Raw genomic sequence first — 15,672 nt, 5'->3', positions numbered from 1 at the left:
ACTCTTACTCTGGACTAATGGTTAAGGTCTTAACTCTTACTCTGGACTAATGGTTAAGGTCTGAACTCTTACTCTGGACTAATGGTTAAGGTCTTAACTCTTACTCTGGACTAATGGTTTAGGTCTTAGACTCTTACTCTGGACTGATGGTTAAGGTCTTAACTCTTACTCTGGCATCATGGTTAAGGTCCTAACTCTTACTCTGGACTAATGGTTAAGGTCTGAACTCTTACTCTGGCATCATGGTTAAGGTCTTAACTCTTACTCTGGACTAATGGTTAAGGTCTGAATTCTTACTCTGGACTAATGGTTAAGGTCTTAACTCTTACTCTGGACTAATGGTTAAGGTCTTACCTCTTACTCTGGACTAATTGTTAAGGTCTCAACTCTTACTCTGGACTAATGGTTAAGATCTTAACTCTTACTCTAAACTAATGGTTAAGGTTTTAACTCTTACTCTGGCATCATGGTTAAGGTCTTCGACTCTTACTCTGGACTAATGGTTAAGGTCTTAACTCTTACTCTGGCATCATGGTTAAGGTCTTAACTCTTACTCTGGACTAATGGTTAAGGTCTTAACTCTTACTCTGGGCTAATGGTTAAGGTCTTAACTCTTACTCTGGACTAATGGTTAAGGTCTTATCTCTTACTCTGGACTAATGGTTAAGGTCTTAGACTCTTACTCTGGCATCATGAATAAGGTCTTAGACTCTTACTCTGGACTACTGGTTAATGTCTTAACTCTTACTCTGGCATCATGGTTAAGGTCTTAACTCTCACTCTGGCATCATGGTTAAGGTCTTAACTCTTACTCTGTACTCATGGTTAAGGTCTTAACTCTCACTCTGGCATCATGGTTAAGGTCTTAACTCTTACTGTGGACTAATGGTTAAGGTCTTAACTCTTACTCTGGACTAATGGTTAAGGTCTTAACTCTTACTCTGGCATCATGGTTAAGGTCTTAACTCTTACTCTGGACTAATGGTTAAGGTCTTAACTCTTACTCCAGACTAATGGTTAAGGTCTTAACTCTTACTCTGGCATCATGGTTTAGGTCCTAACTCTTACTCTGGCATCATGGTTTAGGTCTTAGACTCTTACTCTGGACTAATGGTTAAGGTCTTAACTCTTACTCTGGCATCATGGTTAAGGTCTTAACTCTTACTCTGGACTAATGGTTAAGGTCTGAACTCTTACTCTGGACTAATGGTTAAGGTCTTAACTCTTACTCTGGACTAATGGTTAAGGTCTTAGACTCTTACTCTCAACTAATGGTTAAGGTCTTAACTCTTACTCTGGCATCATGGTTAAGGTCTTAGACTCTTACTCTGGACTAATGGTTAAGGTCTTAACTCATACTCTGGACTAATGGTTAAGGTCTTAGACTCTTACTCTGGATTAATGGTTAAGGTCTTAACTCTTACTCTGGACTAATGGTTAAGGTCTTAACTTTTACTCTGGCATCATGGCTAAGGTCTTAACTCTTACTCTGGACTAATGGTTAAGGTCTTAACTCTTACTCTTGACTAATGGTTAAGGTCTTAACTCTTACTCTGGACTAATGGTTAAGGTCTTAGACTCTTACTCTGGCATCATGGTTAAGGTCTTAACTCTTACTCTGGCATCATCGTTAAGGTCTTAACTCTTACTCTGGCATCATCGTTAAGGTCTTAACTCTTACTCTGGACTAATGGTTAAGGTCTTAACTCTTACTCTGGCATCATGGTTAAGGTATTAACTCTTACTCTGGCATCATGGTTAAGGTCTTAACTCTTACTCTGGACTAATGGTTAAGGTCTTAACTCTTACTCTGGACTAATGGTTAAGGTCTTAACTCTTACTCTGCCATCATGGTTAAGGTCTTAACTCTTACTCTGGACTAATGGTTAAGGTCTTAACTCTTACTCTGGCATCATGGTTAAAGTCTTAGACTCATAATCTGGCATCATGGTTAAGGTCTTAACTCTTACTCTGGACTAATGGTTAGGGGCTTAACTCTTACTCTGGCATCATGGTTAGGGTCTTAGACTCTTACTCTGGACTAATGGTTAAGGTCTTAACTCTTACTCTGGACTAATGGTTAAGGTCTTAACTCTTACTCTGGCATCATCGTTAAGGTCTTAACTCTTACTCTGGCATCATCGTTAAGGTCTTAACTCTTACTCTGGACTAATGGTTAAGGTCTTAACTCTTACTCTGGCATCATGGTTAAGGTCTTAACTCTTACTCTGGACTAATGGTTAAGGTCTTAACTCTTACTCTGGACTAATGGTTAAGGTCTTAACTCTTACTCTGGACTAATGGTTAAGGTCTTAACTCTTACTCTGCCATCATGGTTAAGGTCTTAGACTCTTACTCTGGACTAATGGTTAAGGTCTTAACTCACACTCTGGACTAATGGTTAAGGTCTTAACTCTTACTCTGGACTAATGGTTAAGGTCTTAACTCTTACTCTGGACTAATGGTTAAGGTCTTAACTCTTACTCTGGACTAATGGTTAAGGTCTTAACTCTTACTCTGGCATCATGGTTAAGGTCTTAACTCTTACTCTGGACTAATGGTTAAGGTCTTAACTCTTACTCTTGACTAATGGTTAAGGTCTTAACTCTTACTCTGGACTAATGGTTAAGGTCTTAGACTCTTACTCTGGCATCATGGTTAAGGTCTTAACTCTTACTCTGGCATCATCGTTAAGGTCTTAACTCTTACTCTGGCATCATGGTTAAAGTCTTAGACTCATACTCTGGCATCATGGTTACGGTCTTAACTCTTACTCTGGACTAATGGTTAAGGGCTTAACTCTTACTCTGGCATCATGGTTAGGGTCTTAGACTCTTACTCTGGACCAATGGTTAAGGTCTTAACTCTTACTCTGGACTAATGGTTAAGGTCTTAACTCTTACTCTGGCATCATCGTTAAGGTCTTAACTCTTACTCTGGCATCATGGTTAAGGTCTTAACTCTAACTCTGGACTAATGGTTAAGGTCTTAACTCTTACTCTGGACTAATGGTTAAGGTCTTAACTCTTACTCTGGCATCATGGTTAAGGTCTTAACTCTGGCATCATGGTTAAGGTCTTAACTCTTACTCTGGACTAATGGTTAAGGTCTTAACTCTTACTCTGGCATCATGGTTAAGGTCTTAGACTCATACTCTGGCATCATGGTTAAGGTCTTAACTCTTACTTCGGACTAATGGTTAAGGTCTTAACTCTTACTCTGGCATCATGGTTAAGGTCTTAGACTCTTACTCTGGAATAATGGTTAAGGTCTTAACTCTTACTCTGGGCTAATGGCTAAGGTCTTAACTCTTACTCTGGACTAATGGTTAAGGTCTTATCTCTTCCTCTGGACTAATGGTTAAGGTCTTAGACTCTTACTCTGGCATCATGGATAAGGTCTTAGACTCTTACTCTGGACTACTGGTTAATGTCTTAACTCTTACTCTGGCGTCATGGTTAAGGTCTTAACTTTCACTCTGGCATCATGGTTAAGGTCTTAACTCTTACTCTGTACTCATGGTTAAGGTCTTAACTCTTACTCTGGACTAATGGTTAAGGTCTTAACTCTTACTCTGGACTAATGGTTAAGGTCGTAACTCTTACTCTGGCATCATGGTTAAGGTCTTAACTCTTACTCTGGACTAATGGTTAAGGTCTTAACTCTTACTCTGGGCTAATGGTCAAGGTCTTAACTCTTACTCTGGACTAATGGTTAAGGTCTTAACTCTTACTCTGGACTAATGGTTAAGGTCTTAACTCTTACTCTGGCATCATAGTTAAGGTCTTAACTCTTACTCTGGACTAATGGTTAAGGTCTTAGACTCCTACTCTGGACTAATGGTTAATGTCTTAACTCTTTCTCTGGGCTAATGGTTAAGGTCTTAGACTCTTACTCTGGCATCATGGTTAAGGTCTTAGACTCTTACTCTGGCATCAAGGTTAAGGTCTTAACTCTTACTCTGGCATCATGGTTAAGGTCTTAACTCTTACTCTGGACTAATGGTTAAGGTCTTAGACTCTTACTCTGGACTAATGGTTAAGGTCTTAACTCTTACTCTGGACTAATGGTTAAGGTCTTAACTCTTACTCTGGACTAATGGTTAAGGTATTAACTCTTACTCTGGCATCATGGTTAAGGTCTTAACTCTTACTCTGGACTAATGGTTAAGGTCTTAACTCTTACTCTGGGCTAATGGTTAAGGTCTTAACTCTTACTCTGGACTAATGGTTAAGGTCTTAACTCTTACTCTGGCATCATGGTTAAGGTCTTAACTCTTACTCTGGACTAATGGTTAAGGTCTTAACTCTTACTCTGGGCTAATGGTCAAGGTCTTAACTCTTACTCTGGACTAATGGTTAAGGTCTTAACTCTTACTCTGGACTAATGGTTAAGGTCTTAACTCTTACTCTGGCATCATGGTTAAGGTCTTAACTCTTACTCTGGACTAATGGTTAAGGTCTTAACTCTTACTCTTGACTAATGGTTAAGGTCTTAACTCTTACTCTGGACTAATGGTTAAGGTCTTAGACTCTTACTCTGGCATCATGGTTAAGGTCTTAACTCTTACTCTGGACTAATGGTTAAGGTCTTAACTCTTACTCTGGCATCATGGTTAAGGTCTTAGACTCATACTCTGGCATCATGGTTAAGGTCTTAAATCTTACTCTGGACTAATGGTTAAGGTCTTAACTCTTACTCTGGCATCATGGTTAAGGTCTTAACTCTTACTCTGGACTAATGGTTAAGGTCTTAACTCTTACTCTGGCATCATGGTTAAGGTCTTAACTCTTACTCTGGACTAATGGTTATGGTCTTAGACTCTTACTCTGGCATCATGTTTAAGGTCTTAACTCTTACTCTGGCATCATGGTTAAGGTCTTAACTCTTACTCTGGACTAATGGTTAAGGTCTTAACTCTGACTCTGGCATCATGGTTAAGGTCTTAGACTCTTACTCTGGAATAATGGTTAAGGTCTTAACTCTTACTCTGGCATCACGGTTAAGGTCTTAACTCTTACTCTGGACTAATGGTTAAGGTCTTAACTCTTACTCTGGACTAATGGTTAAGGTCTTAACTCTTACTCTGGACTAATGGTTAAGGTCTTAGACTCTTACTCTGGCATTATGGTTAAGGTCTTAACTCTTACTCTGAACTAATGGTTAATGTCTTAACTCTTACTCTGGCATCATAGTTAAGTTCCTAACTCTTTCTGTGGCCTATTGGTTAAGGTCCTAACTCTTACTCTGGCATCATGGTTAAGGTCTTAACTCTTACTCTGGCATCATGGTTAAGGTCTTAACTCTTACTCTGGACTAATGGTTAAGGTCTTAACTCTTACTCTGGCATCACGGTTAAGGTCTTAACTCTTACTCTGGACTAATGGTTAAGGTCTTAACTCTTACTCTGGGCTAATGGTTAAGGTCTTAACTCTTACTCTGGACTAATGGTTAAGTTTTTAACTCTTACTCTTGCATCATGGTTAAGGTCTTAACTCTTACTCTGGACTAATGGTTAAGGTCTTAACTCTCACTCTGGCATCATGGTTAAGGTCTTAACTCTTACTCTGTACTCATGGTTAAGGTCTTAACTCTCACTCTGGCATCATGGTTAAGGTCTTAACTCTTACTCTGGACTAATGGTTAAGGTCTTAACTCTTACTCTGGACTAATGGTTAAGGTCTTAACTCTTACTCTGGCATCATGGTTAAGGTCTTAACTCTTACTCTGGACTAATGGTTAAGGTCTTAACTCTTACTCCAGACTAATGGTTAAGGTCTTAACTCTTACTCTGGCATCAAGGTTTAGGTCCTAACTCTTACTCTGGCATCATGGTTTAGGTCTTAGACTCTTACTCTGGACTAATGGTTAAGGTCTTAACTCTTACTCTGGCATCATGGTTAAGGTCTTAACTCTTACTCTGGACTAATGGTTAAGGTCTGAACTCTTACTCTGGACTAATGGTTAAGGTCTTAACTCTTACTCTGGACTAATGGTTAAGGTCTTAGACTCTTACTCTCAACTAATGGTTAAGGTCTTAACTCTTACTCTGGCATCATGGTTAAGGTCTTAGACTCTTACTCTGGACTAATGGTTAAGGTCTTAACTCATACTCTGGACTAATGGTTAAGGTCTTAGACTCTTACTCTGGATTAATGGTTAAGGTCTTAACTCTTACTCTGGACTAATGGTTAAGGTCTTAACTTTTACTCTGGCATCATGGTTAAGGTCTTAACTCTTACTCTGGACTAATGGTTAAGGTCTTAACTCTTACTCTTGACTAATGGTTAAGGTCTTAACTCTTACTCTGGACTAATGGTTAAGGTCTTAGACTCTTACTCTGGCATCATGGTTAAGGTCTTAACTCTTACTCTGGCATCATCGTTAAGGTCTTAACTCTTACTCTGGCATCATCGTTAAGGTCTTAACTCTTACTCTGGACTAATGGTTAAGGTCTTAACTCTTACTCTGGCATCATGGTTAAGGTATTAACTCTTACTCTGGCATCATGGTTAAGGTCTTAACTCTTACTCTGGACTAATGGTTAAGGTCTTAACTCTTACTCTGGACTAATGGTTAAGGTCTTAACTCTTACTCTGCCATCATGGTTAAGGTCTTAACTCTTACTCTGGACTAATGGTTAAGGTCTTAACTCTTACTCTGGCATCATGGTTAAAGTCTTAGACTCATAATCTGGCATCATGGTTAAGGTCTTAACTCTTACTCTGGACTAATGGTTAGGGGCTTAACTCTTACTCTGGCATCATGGTTAGGGTCTTAGACTCTTACTCTGGACTAATGGTTAAGGTCTTAACTCTTACTCTGGACTAATGGTTAAGGTCTTAACTCTTACTCTGGCATCATCGTTAAGGTCTTAACTCTTACTCTGGCATCATCGTTAAGGTCTTAACTCTTACTCTGGACTAATGGTTAAGGTCTTAACTCTTACTCTGGCATCATGGTTAAGGTCTTAACTCTTACTCTGGACTAATGGTTAAGGTCTTAACTCTTACTCTGGACTAATGGTTAAGGTCTTAACTCTTACTCTGCCATCATGGTTAAGGTCTTAGACTCTTACTCTGGACTAATGGTTAAGGTCTTAACTCACACTCTGGACTAATGGTTAAGGTCTTAACTCTTACTCTGGACTAATGGTTAAGGTCTTAACTCTTACTCTGGACTAATGGTTAAGGTCTTAACTCTTACTCTGGACTAATGGTTAAGGTCTTAACTCTTACTCTGGCATCATGGTTAAGGTCTTAACTCTTACTCTGGACTAATGGTTAAGGTCTTAACTCTTACTCTTGACTAATGGTTAAGGTCTTAACTCTTACTCTGGACTAATGGTTAAGGTCTTAGACTCTTACTCTGGCATCATGGTTAAGGTCTTAACTCTTACTCTGGCATCATCGTTAAGGTCTTAACTCTTACTCTGGCATCATGGTTAAAGTCTTAGACTCATACTCTGGCATCATGGTTACGGTCTTAACTCTTACTCTGGACTAATGGTTAAGGGCTTAACTCTTACTCTGGCATCATGGTTAGGGTCTTAGACTCTTACTCTGGACCAATGGTTAAGGTCTTAACTCTTACTCTGGACTAATGGTTAAGGTCTTAACTCTTACTCTGGCATCATCGTTAAGGTCTTAACTCTTACTCTGGCATCATGGTTAAGGTCTTAACTCTAACTCTGGACTAATGGTTAAGGTCTTAACTCTTACTCTGGACTAATGGTTAAGGTCTTAACTCTTACTCTGGCATCATGGTTAAGGTCTTAACTCTGGCATCATGGTTAAGGTCTTAACTCTTACTCTGGACTAATGGTTAAGGTCTTAACTCTTACTCTGGCATCATGGTTAAGGTCTTAGACTCATACTCTGGCATCATGGTTAAGGTCTTAACTCTTACTTCGGACTAATGGTTAAGGTCTTAACTCTTACTCTGGCATCATGGTTAAGGTCTTAGACTCTTACTCTGGAATAATGGTTAAGGTCTTAACTCTTACTCTGGGCTAATGGCTAAGGTCTTAACTCTTACTCTGGACTAATGGTTAAGGTCTTATCTCTTCCTCTGGACTAATGGTTAAGGTCTTAGACTCTTACTCTGGCATCATGGATAAGGTCTTAGACTCTTACTCTGGACTACTGGTTAATGTCTTAACTCTTACTCTGGCGTCATGGTTAAGGTCTTAACTTTCACTCTGGCATCATGGTTAAGGTCTTAACTCTTACTCTGTACTCATGGTTAAGGTCTTAACTCTTACTCTGGACTAATGGTTAAGGTCTTAACTCTTACTCTGGACTAATGGTTAAGGTCGTAACTCTTACTCTGGCATCATGGTTAAGGTCTTAACTCTTACTCTGGACTAATGGTTAAGGTCTTAACTCTTACTCTGGGCTAATGGTCAAGGTCTTAACTCTTACTCTGGACTAATGGTTAAGGTCTTAACTCTTACTCTGGACTAATGGTTAAGGTCTTAACTCTTACTCTGGCATCATAGTTAAGGTCTTAACTCTTACTCTGGACTAATGGTTAAGGTCTTAGACTCCTACTCCGGACTAATGGTTAATGTCTTAACTCTTTCTCTGGGCTAATGGTTAAGGTCTTAGACTCTTACTCTGGCATCATGGTTAAGGTCTTAGACTCTTACTCTGGCATCAAGGTTAAGGTCTTAACTCTTACTCTGGCATCATGGTTAAGGTCTTAACTCTTACTCTGGACTAATGGTTAAGGTCTTAGACTCTTACTCTGGACTAATGGTTAAGGTCTTAACTCTTACTCTGGACTAATGGTTAAGGTCTTAACTCTTACTCTGGACTAATGGTTAAGGTATTAACTCTTACTCTGGCATCATGGTTAAGGTCTTAACTCTTACTCTGGACTAATGGTTAAGGTCTTAACTCTTACTCTGGGCTAATGGTTAAGGTCTTAACTCTTACTCTGGACTAATGGTTAAGGTCTTAACTCTTACTCTGGCATCATGGTTAAGGTCTTAACTCTTACTCTGGACTAATGGTTAAGGTCTTAACTCTTACTCTGGGCTAATGGTCAAGGTCTTAACTCTTACTCTGGACTAATGGTTAAGGTCTTAACTCTTACTCTGGACTAATGGTTAAGGTCTTAACTCTTACTCTGGCATCATGGTTAAGGTCTTAACTCTTACTCTGGACTAATGGTTAAGGTCTTAACTCTTACTCTTGACTAATGGTTAAGGTCTTAACTCTTACTCTGGACTAATGGTTAAGGTCTTAGACTCTTACTCTGGCATCATGGTTAAGGTCTTAACTCTTACTCTGGACTAATGGTTAAGGTCTTAACTCTTACTCTGGCATCATGGTTAAGGTCTTAGACTCATACTCTGGCATCATGGTTAAGGTCTTAAATCTTACTCTGGACTAATGGTTAAGGTCTTAACTCTTACTCTGGCATCATGGTTAAGGTCTTAACTCTTACTCTGGACTAATGGTTAAGGTCTTAACTCTTACTCTGGCATCATGGTTAAGGTCTTAACTCTTACTCTGGACTAATGGTTATGGTCTTAGACTCTTACTCTGGCATCATGTTTAAGGTCTTAACTCTTACTCTGGCATCATGGTTAAGGTCTTAACTCTTACTCTGGACTAATGGTTAAGGTCTTAACTCTGACTCTGGCATCATGGTTAAGGTCTTAGACTCTTACTCTGGAATAATGGTTAAGGTCTTAACTCTTACTCTGGCATCACGGTTAAGGTCTTAACTCTTACTCTGGACTAATGGTTAAGGTCTTAACTCTTACTCTGGACTAATGGTTAAGGTCTTAACTCTTACTCTGGACTAATGGTTAAGGTCTTAGACTCTTACTCTGGCATCATGGTTAAGGTCTTAACTCTTACTCTGAACTAATGGTTAATGTCTTAACTCTTACTCTGGCATCATAGTTAAGTTCCTAACTCTTTCTGTGGCCTATTGGTTAAGGTCCTAACTCTTACTCTGGCATCATGGTTAAGGTCTTAACTCTTACTCTGGCATCATGGTTAAGGTCTTAACTCTTACTCTGGACTAATGGTTAAGGTCTTAACTCTTACTCTGGCATCACGGTTAAGGTCTTAACTCTTACTCTGGACTAATGGTTAAGGTCTTAACTCTTACTCTGGGCTTATGGTTAAGGTCTTAACTCTTACTCTGGACTAATGGTTAAGTTTTTAACTCTTACTCTTGCATCATGGTTAAGGTCTTAACTCTTACTCTGGACTAATGGTTAAGGTCTTAACTCTTACTCTGGACTATTGGTTAAGGCCTTAACTCTTACTCTGGGCTAATGATTAAGGTCTTAACTCTTACTCTGGCATTATGGTTAAGGTCTTAACTCTTACTCTGGACTAATGGTTAAGGTCTGAACTCTTACTCTGGACTAATGGTTAAGATCTTAACTCTTACTCTAGACTAATGGTTAAGGTTTTAACTCTTACTCTGGCATCATGGTTAAGGTCTTTGACTCTTACTCTGGACTAATGGTTAAGGTCTTAACTCTTACTCTGGACTAATGGTTAAGGTCTTAACTCTTACTCTGGCATCATGGTTAAGGTCTTAACTCTTACTCTGGACTAATGGTTAAGGTGTTAACTCTTACTCTGAGCTAATGGTTAAGGTCTTAACTCTTTCTCTGGACTAATGGTTAAGGTCTTATCTCTTACTCTGGAGTAATGGTTAAGGTCTTAGACTCTTACTCTGGCATCATGAATAAGGTCTTAGACTCTTACTCTGGACTACTGGTTAATGTCTTAACTCTTACTCTGGCATCATGGTTAAGGTCTTAACTCTCACTCTGGCATCATGGTTAAGGTCTTAACTCTTACTCTGTACTCATGGTTAAGGTCTTAACTCTTACTCTGGCATCATGGTTAAGGTCTTCACTCTTACTCTGGACTAATGGTTAAGGTCTTAACTCTTACTCTGGACTAATGGTTAAGGTCTTAACTCTTACTCTGGACTAATGGTTAAGGTCTTAACTCTTACTCCGGACTAATGGTTAAGGTCTTAACTCTTACTCTGGCATCATGGTTAAGGTCTTAACTCTCACTCTGGCATCATGGTTAAGGTCTTAACTCTTACTCTGTACTCATGGTTAAGGTCTTAACTCTTACTCTGGCATCATGGTTAAGGTCTTCACTCTTACTCTGGACTAATGGTTAAGGTCTTAACTCTTACTCTGGACTAATGGTTAAGGTCTTAACTCTTACTCTGGCATCATGGTTAAGGTCTTCACTCTTACTCTGGACTAATGGTTAAGGTCTTAACTCTTACTCTGGCATCATGGTTAAGGTCTTAACTCTTACTCTGGACTAATGGTTAAGGTCTTAACTCTTACTCCGGACTAATGGTTAAGGTCTTAACTCTTACTCTGGCATCATGGTTTAGGTCTTAACTCTTACTCTGGCATCATGGTTTAGGTCTTAGACTCTTACTCTGGACTAATGGTTAAGGTCTTAACTCTTACTCTGGCATCATGGTTAAGGTCTTAACTCTTACTCTGGACTAATGGTTAAGGTCTGAACTCTTACTCTGGACTAATGGTTAAGGTCTTAACTCTTACTCTGGACTAATGGTTAAGGTCTGAACTCTTACTCTGGACTAATGGTTAAGGTCTTAACTCTTACTCTGGACTAATGGTTTAGGTCTTAGACTCTTACTCTGGAATAATGGTTAAGGTCTTAACTCTTACTCTGGCATCATGGTTAAGGTCTTAACTCTTACTCTGGACTAATGGTTAAGGTCTGAACTCTTACTCTGGCATCATGGTTAAGGTCTTACCTCTTACTCTGGACTAATGGTTAAGGTCTTAACTCTTACTCTGGACTAATGGTTAAGATCTTAACTCTTACTCTAAACTAATGGTTAAGGTTTTAACTCTTACTCTGGCATCATGGTTAAGGTCTTCGACTCTTACTCTGGACTAATGGTTAAGGTCTTAACTCTTACTCTGGACTAATGGTTAAGGTCTTAACTCTTACTCTGGCATCATGGTTAAGGTCTTAACTCTTACTCTGGACTAATGGTTAAGGTCTTAACTCTTACTCTGGGCTAATGGTTAAGGTCTTAACTCTTACTCTGGACTAATGGTTAAGGTCTTAACTCTTACTCTGGACTAATGGTTAAGGTCTTATCTCTTACTCTGGACTAATGGTTAAGGTCTTAGACTCTTACTCTGGCATCATGAATAAGGTCTTAGACTCTTACTCTGGACTACTGGTTAATGTCTTAACTCTTCCTCTGGCATCATGGTTAAGGTCTTAACTCTCACTCTGGCATCATGGTTAAGGTCTTAACTCTTACTCTGTACTCATGGTTAAGGTCTTAACTCTTACTCTGGCATCATGGTTAAGGTCTTAACTCTTACTCTGGACTAATGGTTAAGGTCTTAACTTTTACTCTGGACTAATGGTTAAGGTCTTAACTCTTACTCTGGCATCATGGTTAAGGTCTTAACTCTTACTCTGGACTAATGGTTAAGGTCTTAACTCTTACTCCAGACTAATGGTTAAGGTCTTAACTCTTACTCTGGCATCATGGTTTAGGTCTTAACTCTTACTCTGGCATCATGGTTTAGGTCTTAGACTCTTACTCTGGACTAATGGTTAAGGTCTTAACTCTTACTCTGGCATCATGGTTAAGGTCTTAACTCTTACTCTGGACTAATGGTTAAGGTCTGAACTCTTACTCTGGACTAATGGTTAAGGTCTTAACTCTTACTCTGGACTAATGGTTAAGGTCTTAGACTCTTACTCTCGACTAATGGTTAAGGTCTTAACTCTTACTCTGGCATCATGGTTAAGGTCTTAGACTCTTACTCTGGACTAATGGTTAAGGTCTTAACTCATACTCTGGACTAATGGTTAAGGTCTTAGACTCTTACTCTGGACTAATGGTTAAGGTCTTAACTCTTACTCTGGACTAATGGTTAAGGTCTTAACTCTTACTCTGGACTAATGGTTAAGGTCTTAACTCTTACTCTGGCATCATGGTTAAGGTCTTAACTCTTACTCTGGACTAATGGTTAAGGTCTTACCTCTTACTCTGGACTAATGGTTAAGGTCTTAACTCTTACTCTGGACTAATGGTTAAGGTCTGAACTCTTACTCTGGCATCATGGTTAAGGTCTTACCTCTTACTCTGGACTAATGGTTAAGGTCTTAACTCTTACTCTGGACTAATGGTTAAGATCTTAACTCTTACTCTAAACTAATGGTTAAGGTTTTAACTCTTACTCTGGCATCATGGTTAAGGTCTTCGACTCTTACTCTGGACTAATGGTTAAGGTCTTAACTCTTACTCTGGACTAATGGTTAAGGTCTTAACTCTTACTCTGGCATCATGGTTAAGGTCCTAACTCTTACTCTGGACTAATGGTTAAGGTCTTAACTCTTACTCTGGGCTAATGGTTAAGGTCTTAACTCTTACTCTGGACTAATGGTTAAGGTCTTAACTCTTACTCTGGACTAATGGTTACGGTCTTATCTCTTACTCTGGACTAATGGTTAAGGTCTTAGACTCTTACTCTGGCATCATGAATAAGGTCTTAGACTCTTACTCTGGACTACTGGTTAATGTCTTAACTCTTCCTCTGGCATCATGGTTAAGGTCTTAACTCTCACTCTGGCATCATGGTTAAGGTCTTAACTCTTACTCTGTACTCATGGTTAAGGTCTTAACTCTTACTCTGGCATCATGGTTAAGGTCTTAACTCTTACTCTGGACTAATGGTTAAGGTCTTAACTCTTACTCTGGACTAATGGTTAAGGTCTTAACTCTTACTCTGGCATCATGGTTAAGGTCTTAACTCTTACTCTGGACTAATGGTTAAGGTCTTAACTCTTACTCCAGACTAATGGTTAAGGTCTTAACTCTTACTCTGGCATCATGGTTTAGGTCTTAACTCTTACTCTGGCATCATGGTTTAGGTCTTAGACTCTTACTCTGGACTAATGGTTAAGGTCTTAACTCTTACTCTGGCATCATGGTTAAGGTCTTAACTCTTACTCTGGACTAATGGTTAAGGTCTGAACTCTTACTCTGGACTAATGGTTAAGGTCTTAACTCTTACTCTGGACTAATGGTTAAGGTCTTAGACTCTTACTCTCGACTAATGGTTAAGGTCTTAACTCTTACTCTGGCATCATGGTTAAGGTCTTAGACTCTTACTCTGGACTAATGGTTAAGGTCTTAACTCATACTCTGGACTAATGGTTAAGGTCTTAGACTCTTACTCTGGACTAATGGTTAAGGTCTTAACTCTTACTCTGGACTAATGGTTAAGGTCTTAACTCTTACTCTGGACTAATGGTTAAGGTCTTAACTCTTACTCTGGCATCATGGTTAAGGTCTTAACTCTTACTCTGGACTAATGGTTAAGGTCTTAACTCTTACTCTTGACTAATGGTTAAGGTCTTAACTCTTACTCTGGACTAATGGTTAAGTTCTTAGACTCTTACTCTGGCATCATGGTTAAGGTCTTAGACTCTTACTCTGGCATCATCGTTAAGGTCTTAACTCTTACTCTGGCATCATGGTTAAGGTCTTAACTCTTACTCTGGACTAATGGTTAAGGTCTGAACTCTTACTCTGGACTAATGGTTAAGGTCTTAACTCTTACTCTGGACTAATGGTTAAGGTCTTAGACTCTTCCTCTGTACTCATGGTTAAGGTCTTAACTCTTACTCTGGCATCATGGTTAAGGTCTTAACTCTTACTCTGGACTAATGGTTAAGGTCTTAACTCTAACTCTTGACTAATGGTTAAGGTCTTAGACTCTTACTCTGGACTAATGGTTAAGGTCTTAGACTCTTACTCTGGCATCATGGTTAAGGTCTTAACTCTTACTCTGGCATCATTGTTAAGGTCTTAACTCTTACTCTGGCATCATGGTTAAGGTCTTAACTCTTACTCTGGACTAATGGTTAAGGTCTTAACTCTTACTCTGGACTAATGGTTAAGGTCTTAACTCTTACTCCGGCATCATGGTTAAGGTCTTAACTCTTACTCTGGACTAATGGTTAAGGTCTTAACTCTTACTCTGGCATCATGCTTAAGGTCTTAGACTCATACTCTGGCATCATGGTTAAGGTCTTAAATCTTACTCTGGACTAATGGTTAAGGTCTTAACTCTTACTCTGGCATCATGGTTAGTGTCTTAGACTCTTACTCTGGACTAATGGTTAAGGTCTTAACTCTTACTCTGGACTAATGGTTAAGGTCTTAACTCTTACTCTGGCATCATGGTTAGGGTCTTAGACTCTTACTCTGGACCAATGGTTAAGGTCTTAACTCTTACTCTGGACTAATGGTTAAGGTCTTAACTCTTACTCTGGCATCATCGTTAAGGTCTTAACTCTTACTCTGGCATCATGGTTAAGGTCTTAACTCTAACTCTGGACTAATGGTTAAGGTCTTAACTCTTACTCTGGACTAATGGTTAAGGTATTAACTCTTACTCTGGCATCATGGTTAAGGTCTTAACTCTGGCATCATGGTTAAGGTCTTAACTCTTACTCTGGACTAATGGTTAAGGTCTTAACTCTTACTCTGGCATCATGGTTAAGGTCTTAGACTCATACTCTGGCATCATGGTTAAGGTCTTAACTCTTACTTCGGACTAATGGTTAAGGTCTTAACTCTTACTCTGGCATCATGGTTAAG

The sequence above is a fragment of the Triturus cristatus genome, chromosome 10 (assembly GCF_964204655.1).
Source record: "Triturus cristatus chromosome 10, aTriCri1.1, whole genome shotgun sequence".
NCBI classification, from domain to species: Eukaryota; Metazoa; Chordata; class Amphibia; order Caudata; family Salamandridae; genus Triturus; species Triturus cristatus.
This window is presented reverse-complemented; position numbering follows the sequence as displayed.